Source organism: Lates calcarifer, unplaced genomic scaffold (genome assembly GCF_001640805.2).
Source record: "Lates calcarifer isolate ASB-BC8 unplaced genomic scaffold, TLL_Latcal_v3 _unitig_195_quiver_2505, whole genome shotgun sequence".
NCBI lineage: Eukaryota > Metazoa > Chordata > Actinopteri > Centropomidae > Lates > Lates calcarifer.
In genome coordinates this window covers 451-11,949 of record NW_026115878.1, presented here as the reverse complement: position 1 = coordinate 11,949, position 11,499 = coordinate 451, and the positions used below count along the sequence as shown (strand labels likewise).

Here is an 11,499-nt window from a genome sequence, read left to right as displayed (position 1 = left end):
AGAGTTGATGTGGTGCTGTCTTAATCTTAGTTCCTTGCCACTGGTTTCTACTGGAATAGTGTAGAGCCAATATTTTTACAATACATCAAACATAGCAGTGAGTGACTCACAAAGAGCAGAAAGTAGTAGTGGGAGAGGAGAAGGGGGAAGAGGTGTGGTACTCCTACAGAGGCAAGAAGAAAGGAGATGAACAGCGAAATCGAAGTGGCATAGAGAGCAGGAAGGAAAAGGTGAGGAGGTAGCACACCTGCTTAGAACGGAGTGGAAATTTTAAAAGCGAGGAGGAAGTGAGGTGGTGATTTTAATGTGTGGTACACCAACATCACTGAGACACGGCAGCAGAGATGAGGTAAATGAAACAACAATACAAACCTGCTAAGGCAATTAGAGAACAAAGAAAAGGATGTTAACTATGCTACAAGTAACAAGGAAAGGAAGGAAGCCAAAGAAGTAAGAGGACAGGATGGAGGGACATGTGGCAGTTCAGGAATATGTACCGTAAGAGGAGGAGCCTGGGCCTGATCACTGACGCCATCTGTCATGCTGGAGGAACGGAGTCTGTTTGACAACTGGCTCTGTATAAAAAGTTAACAGGTACAGAGTAAAAAAAAAAAGCTGCCGGGATTAAATTTGACTGCCTACATTCACACCATTAAGTCCTTTATATGTGGAGTGGTTTAGGTTAAGTCTCACCAAAGCGGAGCTGGGCCCCGGCACTTCGCCGTTGGTATCGGGGCGTGAGCGACAACCTCAGATTCAAATCTTCAGCAAACTCCCGGGTGACAGGTGTCGGTGGGTGCTGTGGTGTCAAGATGGAGGAGGGCCCAGGCAGAGACTGGGACAAGCTGTCGTTAGAATCTTCCTCTGTGATGAGCTCCCAGGACTACATGACCAACAAGCAGAAACAACCATGAAACAATAATATTTTAGTGACCTCATAGCTTGAGACAGCCGTGGCTTAATATTTGTGTGTGTACTACATGTATGTGCACAGTCTTCTCTCTCACATTGTCCATGTCCCTGGGCTCCAGGTGCTCGTTTTCAAGGTCTTCACTGATGTGGCGTCTCGAACGGAAAACACGGTGTGCTTCCTGATGGATCTGCCGCTGTTGATTGTCGCTCTCAGTCTCTGAAATCACATCCCTGAGAGAGAAGAAGTGATTTCATACAAAATAAAGTCACAAAATTACTGCTAGGAAAGATGACTGAGTTAAAGGACAGCAGATTAAGTCAGTATTACTACTATGCAAATGAAAATGACCCCTTACACAAACGGATTTATACACTTACATAATAAAATTTACTTTTAGGTACTATTCAGGTCTGTGGTACTGCTTTTATGATGATTTATCATTAACCTAATGTAAAAATATGATTAAAACTAAAAACTTAAATATTGAGATCAGGCATACATGTTGGAGGGCCGTTTCCACTGTGTAGAACGGTTGTTGTGGTTGACGTAATAGGTGCGCCCCAGGTTGTCCACCTTCTCTTCCCAGCCTGGGGGCAATGGGGGCAGCAGCTGCTGTGGCCGCTGGGAGCCTGAGTCTGCAGACTCATCCCACCCCTGAAAGAGACAGTTTGCATTTTGTTTTACATAAGGCAGTTTGAGTAACTCACTGGTAGCTCAAGGCAAAGACCCCATAGATATGCCAGTGAGATGGTCTGACACACTAGCATCAGCAAATGGGTCTGGTTTAAAAGGGGATTCAAGTGTGGAAATACATTAAAGATGCTGGATTCACTTGTGGATGTTTAATTTTTTTCTGAGTGCTGCGTTGTGGTTTGAAATGTTTTTGTTAACATTTACTGCTGTTTATTTTTCTCTGACATGCTGCTGGCTAGCTAGGATATCTCTCGGACCAAGACTGAGCTAATGTTTGTGCATCAGCATCGCTACCAGGGTTGACAAATTTGAGATCTTTTAGGATAAGACAGAGAAAGTAACCATGAGAATAGTATATTAGCAAAGCTGGTGTAATACATGTCATCTGTAGAGAGGTAAAAAAAAAAAAAGAACTGCAACTGTGAAGTGAAGATGAGGATTTTCATAACAAAAACACAAAGTGAAAGGAGGTTAGCAGAGTGGCATTTAAGTTTTTGTACTTTGGTTTTCGTACTTTGCTTGCTAAATGTCACTTTATCTGGGAGGCCTTTCACCGCCTGAAAATTTATATCACCTTTCATGCTCTCTAGCACTCTTCCACAATCCATAAGAAATCCACACTTGAACACACATGTGCATGCAAGAACACACATAACGAAAAAGAGGAGAAGCTCCTATTTCTCCAAATAACAGGCTGTATAGCAAATGGTTTTTCCAGACCCTGACCTGGAAAAGACTTTCACCAGATTCTGGCAGCAAGATAGTGCCGGAATTCTTAGAGAAAAGAATAAAAAGAAGAACTGTCCTTTCTCTTCTCACTCTTAGCAAAAAAACACTCTCACATTTCTGTGAGTCCAAAGTGGTACATTTAACTTTCATCTTTAAACTCTTTAAAACGTTGTTTTCTTTGTGTGGAAGGAAACAATAAAAGTAGAATCTGGTAAGGCTTCAGGTTTTTATGAACAAGATGGTCAAGAAGATAACCTTAGGTAATGCAAAGTCAACACTTAAAACTAACTCGTTGACAACAGTGGCCAATGCCTTACCTCAGCCTCCTCTCTCATTTCTCCAGCCTCCTCCTCATGTCCTCCTTGTTTGGGCAGATAGGCCATCTTCAGACGCAGGTAACCCTTCACCCTGGACTTGTGACTGGAAAGATAACATCAGTAAGAGTAGTGTTGAAACTTGAAAATGGTACATTAAAACCAGGTGGTCTGCACCCTCAGAACCCCTAGCAGGCCAATGCTTAGAAATACAGGAGGGTTTCCAAACTGCCAACTAGCACCAGATGCTCTTTCACCTTTAGTGTTCAAATGACCTCTACATGTACAGCTTCCTAGAGATATGACACCAGCCTACATAGTGCTTCAAACCACAATTAAAACCACTGTGAGTTTAATTATCTGTCAATCTCTGCTCCAGTTGCTGAAGCCAAAACAATACAAACTAAGAAGCTTCATTACTGGCATCTATTTTCACTGATTACTTGTCACATCCTGTTTGTCACATCCGGGAGAAACTGACCTTCTGGGCCGCAAGAGGAAGTCTTTAAATGTGTAGGGACGCTCCATGGCGGGGTCCTCTGTCTGCAAATTAAAAAGAGGCATTTGTTGACAGCAATCAATTGAACACACAAGCATATACTCATGTTAGACGGTATCAAAATAACAGAGTCATGAGTTTACAACACGGCTGCAACCCTCTGCACAGCCATTATGCAATGCTGAGCTTCTCCTGTTACATATTGAACAGCACAGAGGTCTTTTGTAATTCACAGCAATCTCCCACTGCTGTCCGACTGGGCCAAACCAGTCCACACTGGCTACTCACCACATACTGCTTTGTAATGTAACTAGAGCAGACTGTCAGTTTTCATATTAAAAAGTACAATCTCAAGGGCAAGTTTGATAATAACAAAAATAATAATGCAGAGGAGAGAGTTATTAGGACCAAACTGTCCTTAATATCTTAGGCATTAAGAATTATCTGTATAAGATATTTGATATTATGATATTAAGTTTTGCATCCAAATAACTGTTTGAGAACACTGCTCTTAAAAGCCTTGAAAAACATATCTTATGTGTGACTAACGCAAACCATGGCTTGAGTGAGGACAAGAACTGGCACAGGTTTCATGCTGTATGGTGCATGAAACTGTGTTAGGAAACAGCTGAAGTAGTTCAAGCTTCCACAGCAAATGTAGCTACCAGACGGCTTCTGATGAGTCAGCATGGCTGGCCTGATTCATGAAAAGTCAAAGAAGAGTATCTAGGAGAAGCTAGTATAGAAAAATAGGTGATGACTAAAGAAATGTCCAGTAACTATGAATAAGACTGCAAATTCTACAACATGTAGTCATGCATAAAACTACTGAATCCAATCCAAACACACCTAAAATCTAGACTGCAGTGTCTACACAAGCACAGAGGTAACTTACTCATGCTCAGTCAATTTGTTTAATGGTTTAGATAAGATTTTCAGCATTCAGCAGAATTAGCTGCATCAGGACCAAATATTCCTTATCCTGTCCAGTGACTTCACCTCTCAAATGACTCAGCTGTTGCTTTTATCTGCAACTAATTCCCTGGCCCTGTGGGAGCCCAACAGGACATTAATAATTAACCCCAACACCTTTTACTGATATGCTTTTAAGGTTTCAAAACTTTGCAAATAGAACTTTGCAGAGCCACGACCAGTCTGACAGCACAGTTCTCGATTGAGCAGAAGATGTGCTGCGTCAGACTGAGCTGTGGGTCTGTTTGTTTTAGTTTCAGGTCCTGTTCACTCTCATCAAACATAAACTGAAAAAACTTCCAAGCAGAACACACTGCTTGCGCATGTGATTGTTTTCAAAAGCTGTTGTCCCAGCAGTCTGCAGTTTCCAAGAGAGTACATGCGAGTGTGCGAATTTGACAAGTATAGGTTTTTTCCATTGGTTGTGAGGGTAGCCCGCCCTCAGGACAGGCACCTCTGTTTACAGTCCGCACCCTGCTGTCTGTTTCCAACAAGGAGTGTGCTGTTTGATCACAACAAAACGCTGCTTGTGTGCCTAGTGCATTCTCACACTCAAAGACAGGTACACACTAAACACACTCTGTTCCTGACCTTCACAGAGGTTACTCAGGCAGTACAAAAGATAAAGATAAGAAAAAGCTGAGTATTCAAAACACTGTTCTAACAGAAATGCAAATGACTCACCGGCAAATGACTGAGAGGAACATCAACTTGACCCAGGAAATCATCTCTGGTCTAGGAGAGAAAACAAGGAGGTCACCTTCAGCAGTTTGATTTTAGAAATAACAGTTTTTTTTGAGTGTCTGGGGAATACCAAAACTTCCAGCAGGGAAAGAGAGGGTAAAACCACAATGTTGAGGTGAATTTACTAATGCATCAGAAGAATCCAGCAGCATTTTGTGCTTATTTGTCACACAAAGAGTGAAAGAGAAAGGTTTTCATTTCATGGAGAGCCTCATCCAAAAATAACCTCCAGCTTTATGAAGGAAAACTTGTGGAAATCTGAAAAACTCAGATGGTTGCAAAACAGGAAAGCAATTAAGTTTCAGCCATTCTGAGCAATTTCCACTACATTTCTCAGGAAATATTACACAAAATTTGCTGTTTTGTTATACTTTGTCAAATGAAAAGCTTTCATCTTGTCTACCAATCAGCACAGATTTCCACAGGTGTCCAGGCACAAGGCTCAGTCTAGGGTTTTATCTATGGACAGGCCTTTGGTATTACTTCATAGGAGAAGAACCCGTGAACCCAGCAAGGAAAAATAACATCCACTGCCACCAGACAGAAGCCAAGTCAGCCAGACAGAGGGAGAGAAGGATGAATGTGACAACAGGGAAGAATCAGGGAGAAACCTGCAGATTTGTCCATCCTTTTGCCATAATTAATGCAGACTGAGAGGAAAAGGGGGAGATTGACGGATGATTCAGCTGCACTGCAGCAGCCCCCGGGGGAGCAATGATTACCTGTCCGAGATGGAAAAGCCCATTCTTGGAAGAAGCCTGTGTGTGGGACACAACTTATTTAGACAACAGGCATTGACTAACATTAATTTCTACTATTTCTGTCAGTCCTATGTGTCTGACTTTGAGCTGTGATCCACCTGTGGGTTGTGGGAGACTTAATGGGTTGTCAGCAAAATATATATATATATATATATATATATATATATATATATATATATTACCAACTGCTGACAGCTGAAGACTTTTTTTAATAAAAGAGAAACCCTGCAGTCTGTTGTGCTGCATGCAATGTTCATCCATTTTTCAAGCTTTAAAGTACAACAGAATAAGTTCTAAATACGGTGAGATCTGTAAATGTTGTTTCACTGTTGCACAAAAGAAGCACACTTATAAAAAATTCAGTATAATGTTATGGAAACAACTTCAAATTGAATATTTTAAGTCTAGGAAATCCTGAATATGCACTTGATTTGACAATAAAATTTTATAATATTTGACGCAGCGAAAAAGAGTTTTGAAAAATAATGAGTGCATGTGTAAAAAGGTTGAAAACCAGTGATTATGACCTTAGCACTTCTTAAAATCTGAATAAATGCAGTTTTACAAAAATCAAATAATATAAAGCAAACAAAAAAATATAAGTCATTAGATTATAGGTCGGCACAGCTGGTAGTTTCTTACAACTATGCTTTCCAAGTACAGTGTTTCACACTGATCTGAGGTTAAGGTGTACAGCCATCACACTCTTTTTTTTCTTTGATTGTCAGAAGGAAAAAGTAAAAGCAGAGTTGGGGAGCGAGTGCTCTGGGCTCCCACCACAGTTAACAGACCTGGAATTCAACGGTGAAAGGTTACAAATGAGTCACATAAAAACACTTGAGTTATTAATGCACAGGCACGTAAACAGACACTTGTGAATGCATGTGTGCTCTCTGTGAAACACACATCCAACCACTTACACTCACACATAGACACACAGTTAAAACTATTCCTTCTTGGGAAAGCCAGAACCACTGCTGTGTAAATTACCGCAGTATCTGCTTTCATTTCCCAAACCAAAAAGACAATTAATTTACTGCTTGCATAACTCCAAAGAAATTCAAAACAGCAAAGCATGAGCTTGATCTGCATTAGGAGAGAGCAACAAAGGCGAACCTGGAACACAACATTGCACATAACAGTATCATATAACGTTCTTTATCGTGTTGATCTGTAACCTACGGTGTGAATTTGTGAAGCAGTGTGTCACTTTGTTCTGAAAAGTACTTCACAAATTAAAGGTTATAGTTACAATTGATGTTGCAAAGATTCAGCAAACCAGCCTTTCAGCACTGATGAGTCACTATGAGCAATTCATCTTGACCTGCAAATCTCATTTGTTACCACGCTTGAAAACAAACAGTTGAACATATAAACAGCAGTGACCCTGTAGCTTGCAGCATATGAAGCAGCAATGGCAGTTTCCTATGGGACACATGTAATCCTAGGACACATGGCTGTTGTTTTCTGTCCATAACCATAACAAGCATTTTAAGCTGTGGGTATGTGTATGCAGAGGGATATAATTGCAGAGTCATCAAAGGGTCACAGTTGAGCCTGCAGCTGCCTCCCAGGGCCAGGTTACACTTGGAGGGAGGGGTGGGGGGTGCCACTAAACGACCAAGAGAAGGAGGAGGGACGAAGAGTGAAAAAGCCACAAGGCAGAAGGAGGCCTGTATAAAAATGCTAAAGTGAAACTCAGAATACTCATCATCTCATTCATCCAAATCACAAAACTCTCACATACTTCTGGCTTTATGCAGATAGTTTTGGTTTTATGTAACAGTCTCAGAAATTTCTGCCGCTACATTTTCACAGTGAAAGAGAATACAATTTCATTTTGCGGTGCTCACAGCTATGAAAAATGAAATAAACAAAAAAATAAGAGTTAAATACCTTTCCAGAGACAATGTCCCTGTTACTCACACATTATCAGCAGTTTTCATGGACATCATTTATGAATGTGGCTGCTACATTTATGAAATTTCATTTTTCAATGCCACTTGCACCACAAATTAAATTCCATTCACCTGTATTGTACTTGAACAAATAAAACCAAAACTATCTGCATGCCACAGTGGAAGTCAGATAAAAATGTTTATCTCCAAATTTTCTTTTACAGCTTTAGGGTGGTAGATGAAGTGATAAGAACTGGCAAGGCTAACTGTAGCTGTAATGAACTGCTATGGTGCTAGACGAAAAAGTGGTAACAGACTGAGCGTTTATGATATAGAGGAACCTGGAACAAGTCCAGGGTGACAATGAGGTGTGAAAAGGTTGTCTCACCTACTCAACAGTGTCCATGCTGACACGACTGAATTACAATGCCATGCAACTCTGAGAGATCAGAGTTGACAGAGAAAAGCCCTTCACAACAATAGCAATTTGAATCCCTTTCACATGCTACCGGACGAAAATAAAAAGAGAGCACCCCCTCCATCCATCCACAATCCCGTCTCAGGTAAATATAGCCAGCCCAGTGGCCTGCAAGAGCTCTTTCTGAATGGCAACTGGGGGGGCGTCGAGGCCGGCTGTAACGAGGGCATGGCGCAGTGGCATAGCTGTCTGCAGCTAGTCTAGCTGGCACACACAAAACACACACACACACACACACACACACACACACACACACACACGTAGTATCCCATGCAGGGCTTTAAAAAGGGGCACTCCAACTCCAGGCCACCAGTTGGGGAAGACCTGTCATTATGGTCTAAATGAGGATTTCCTTGTTGCATGAGAAACGGGATGCCCTGGGGTAACACAACACTGCGTGTTTTAAAATAAGAGAAAGGAGGTGTGTGTAACACATTTGAGTGTGGCCCAAGTGCTGTTAAAAATATTACGAAAAATATGTTAAGATTGAGGATGTATAAGAGAGAGGAGAACAGCCAATATTAGCATCAAAGGTCTGATCATGCCTCAGGTCTCCAGCTCTGTGACTGACAAAGAAATATTTTACCAGAAGTATCATTAATAACATTTGGATTCAAGGTTAACAATGCTTAGTATACTGTGGATATCCTTGTCTTTTTATGTTGGTCGCAAATGTTATTCACACGATAAAAGAACAGAAATATTAGTGTAAGAAATAAATCCTGGGATACTGGGGCACGTTTTATCTCATCTCCTTACTGTGGCAGATAATTAATCCATTATGGTACAATTTGTTCAGCAGTAAAAGTGCCCTGTGGAGTTTTATTTTAAACAATTAAAAGTTATGTTAACATTCAGCGATTAAACAGCGATTAAGCGATTAACCAAAAAAACAACAACAAAAAAAAAAACACATTGTGTGTAACCTGTCAAAACATTTCCAAAACTGATATTATATACAGTGTATATATATATATATATATATATATATATATATTCTAAAGCTTGGGTTGTTTACATCCGTGTTTACTTGCTGACAGTCTGCTTCTTTACTGCCTTTTCTGATACATGGCTGTATATCTTGACGTATTACCACCACTACTACTAAATATCTACTATACATTATTTCTTAGAGTTGGAGCCTGAGATTTCAGTTAATTATCCAGGTAGTAAAATTAAGCAAAAAATGGTTTAGAGAACTTACTGCTGGCGAAAAGTCCAATATACAAAGTGATTTAAAAGGTACGATTATGAAAGTGCCACCTTTAGATCTGTTTTACTTCCAAAGGTTGAGCAAAGGAGAGCAGATAGCAACATCAAAACATGCCAGGCTTTCAGGAAACACTGATGCAGTTTGTGAAACTTCTTGATCGTCATTTGGGCTGTAATGACATCTTAGTTCTTAATCACTCACAGAGCAGCTGCGAGGATACGGATCCATACCAGCCTAGAGCCAAAGAAGACATGCCGCCTGCCCACTCTCAAAATCAACAACCACGCTCGAAACAGACTAAAGATAGAAACAGCCAACTCTCAAAGAGCACTGGCTGCAGTTGAGGGTATTACCAAACTTATGTGTCACATTTCTGTGAAACAGAAGGCAACAAGTGCATGGGGAGAAATTATCCATTCATCCATGAGCCTGTTCCTGTTTTCCTTTCATGACTGAATTGGCTGATGTGTGTAAAATTTCAAATACCTGTGGTTGTCAAGTGAAAGAAAGCCAGTGTGTGTGTGCTTTAGCTCAGAAACCATGTCTATGTTTTTCACTTCCCAGAATGTCACCACCCTCTTCCTGCACCATACGGCTCTCTCCTCATCTGGGCTGGATTCAGTGAGCGAAATAAGTGAAATACCAGCATCTTTCCAAATTGGATGTGAAAAGTTTACATAGGTTACATTGCATAGATTTCACTCTGCTTCTGATTCCTCCCGTTCCTTTGGACAGAGCATGTAAGAGCTTAGATATATTTAACTAAATGTCATTTAAGAAAGATGACTCCTCCACTATTTGTCATATTTATTTACTATTAAGACAAGTAGCCTATGAATCATGTGTAGTGTTTTATAATTCCAACATAAACCAGGGAGATACTTAACAAAATCTTTTTCCATTTAAAAACTTTTTTCACCCAACATTTTAGAGACAGGCTAAGAGCACGACTAAGCTTTTCCGATAATGTTTACCTTGGGATTATTCCTCGCCGAATCATTGCCAACGCTCACATCCTGATCTCCACCTCCACCCGGGGTGAAATATATCTTGAAATGAGGCTGCCTTCTGGGAGTATCCCCACTGATTTGGAAAGTACAACCATTTGATCTGTTTCTTGCCTCCATGTCTGTTTGGGTCTCCTCAACAGCTTGGCTAGCTCCACCAGTTAACTGATGTTGATTCTCCAGTAACAGCCTCTGATGAGACAAGCTCCTCTCCAGTCGAATTCTAGGGTAACGCACCACGCGGCTACCTCTTGGGCTAGAAAAGCCAACATCTGCGCATTCTTCCTGTGATGCAGCAGCCTGTTGTCTGCCTTGGCTCTGATCCTGGTTCTGATTTTGCTGGAGCTGGAACACTAGTCTCTGTGTTCCACCATTAACACCTGAGTAATGGTCCAAGCTCTGCTGCTGGACAGACCAGCCTGTACCACCATAAGGAAGGATTCTGAAATGCTGGATATCAGAACCATCAGGAGAGTTCCTCTGGATACAAATTCCACCAACACTGATACCAGGTTGTCCTCTGCTATATACAGTATGGCCATTTGAACCGATACTGAAGACCCTGCGTTTAGGCAGGTTTGGCTCTGTCAGAAAAGTTTGTGAGTTTAAAGAATCTGTGCTGTAATATGGAGGCGGCGGCTGTTGCAGAACATCTGTTTGAATCTGTGGTTCGGTATAAGCAGGCGCAGGTCCCGGGGGAGTATAACAAGGTGGTGGACCATCATCAGCATGGCCACTGGAATCTCCATTACTCGATCCATTGGAACGCTGGAGGGAGATGTGCATGGAGGAGCTCTTAGTGGGCCCGTGGGTCCAGCGTAGGCAGCAAGCTGGGGTATGAACATGGAGGAGCTGCGTTTAAGCGAAGGTCAGAGCGTGAACCAGAAGCCCTTGGTTGGACATGCTGCACAGCTTGATCCTGAGAAGGCCTCGATACCGGAGGTGGCTGCATGCGGAGCGCCGTGACCACGTCATTGTCTCCCCTGCTGCTCCTCAGAGTCTCCTTCCAGTATCTCCGGGGCTGTGTTACTGCGGCCTGAGCCAAAGTACAAACGCAGACGTTGTGCCATTTTCACCTCACGTCCCACAGCTCCCGTTCCCTCTCACTTTCTCTCTGACTGGCTCTTTGGTTCTCCCTCTGGCTCCGGTCTCTGTCTCTTAGTGTCGCCCACTTCTCTCCTTTGGCTGGCTAGATGACTGATCCCCTTTTTTCCTCCACTCTCTCTCGCCTCCCCACCCCCCCTCCCTCCCACCCTGTCCGAGTCTCTTCCACAACTT

At 41.9% G+C, this 11,499-nt stretch overlaps 1 pseudogene; it reads right to left on the bottom strand.

Moving 5' to 3' along the window:
• Positions 1 to 38: 38 nt before the first annotated feature.
• Positions 39 to 11,291, bottom strand: LOC108891435 (uncharacterized; annotated as a pseudogene).
• Positions 11,292 to 11,499: the final 208 nt, after the last annotated feature.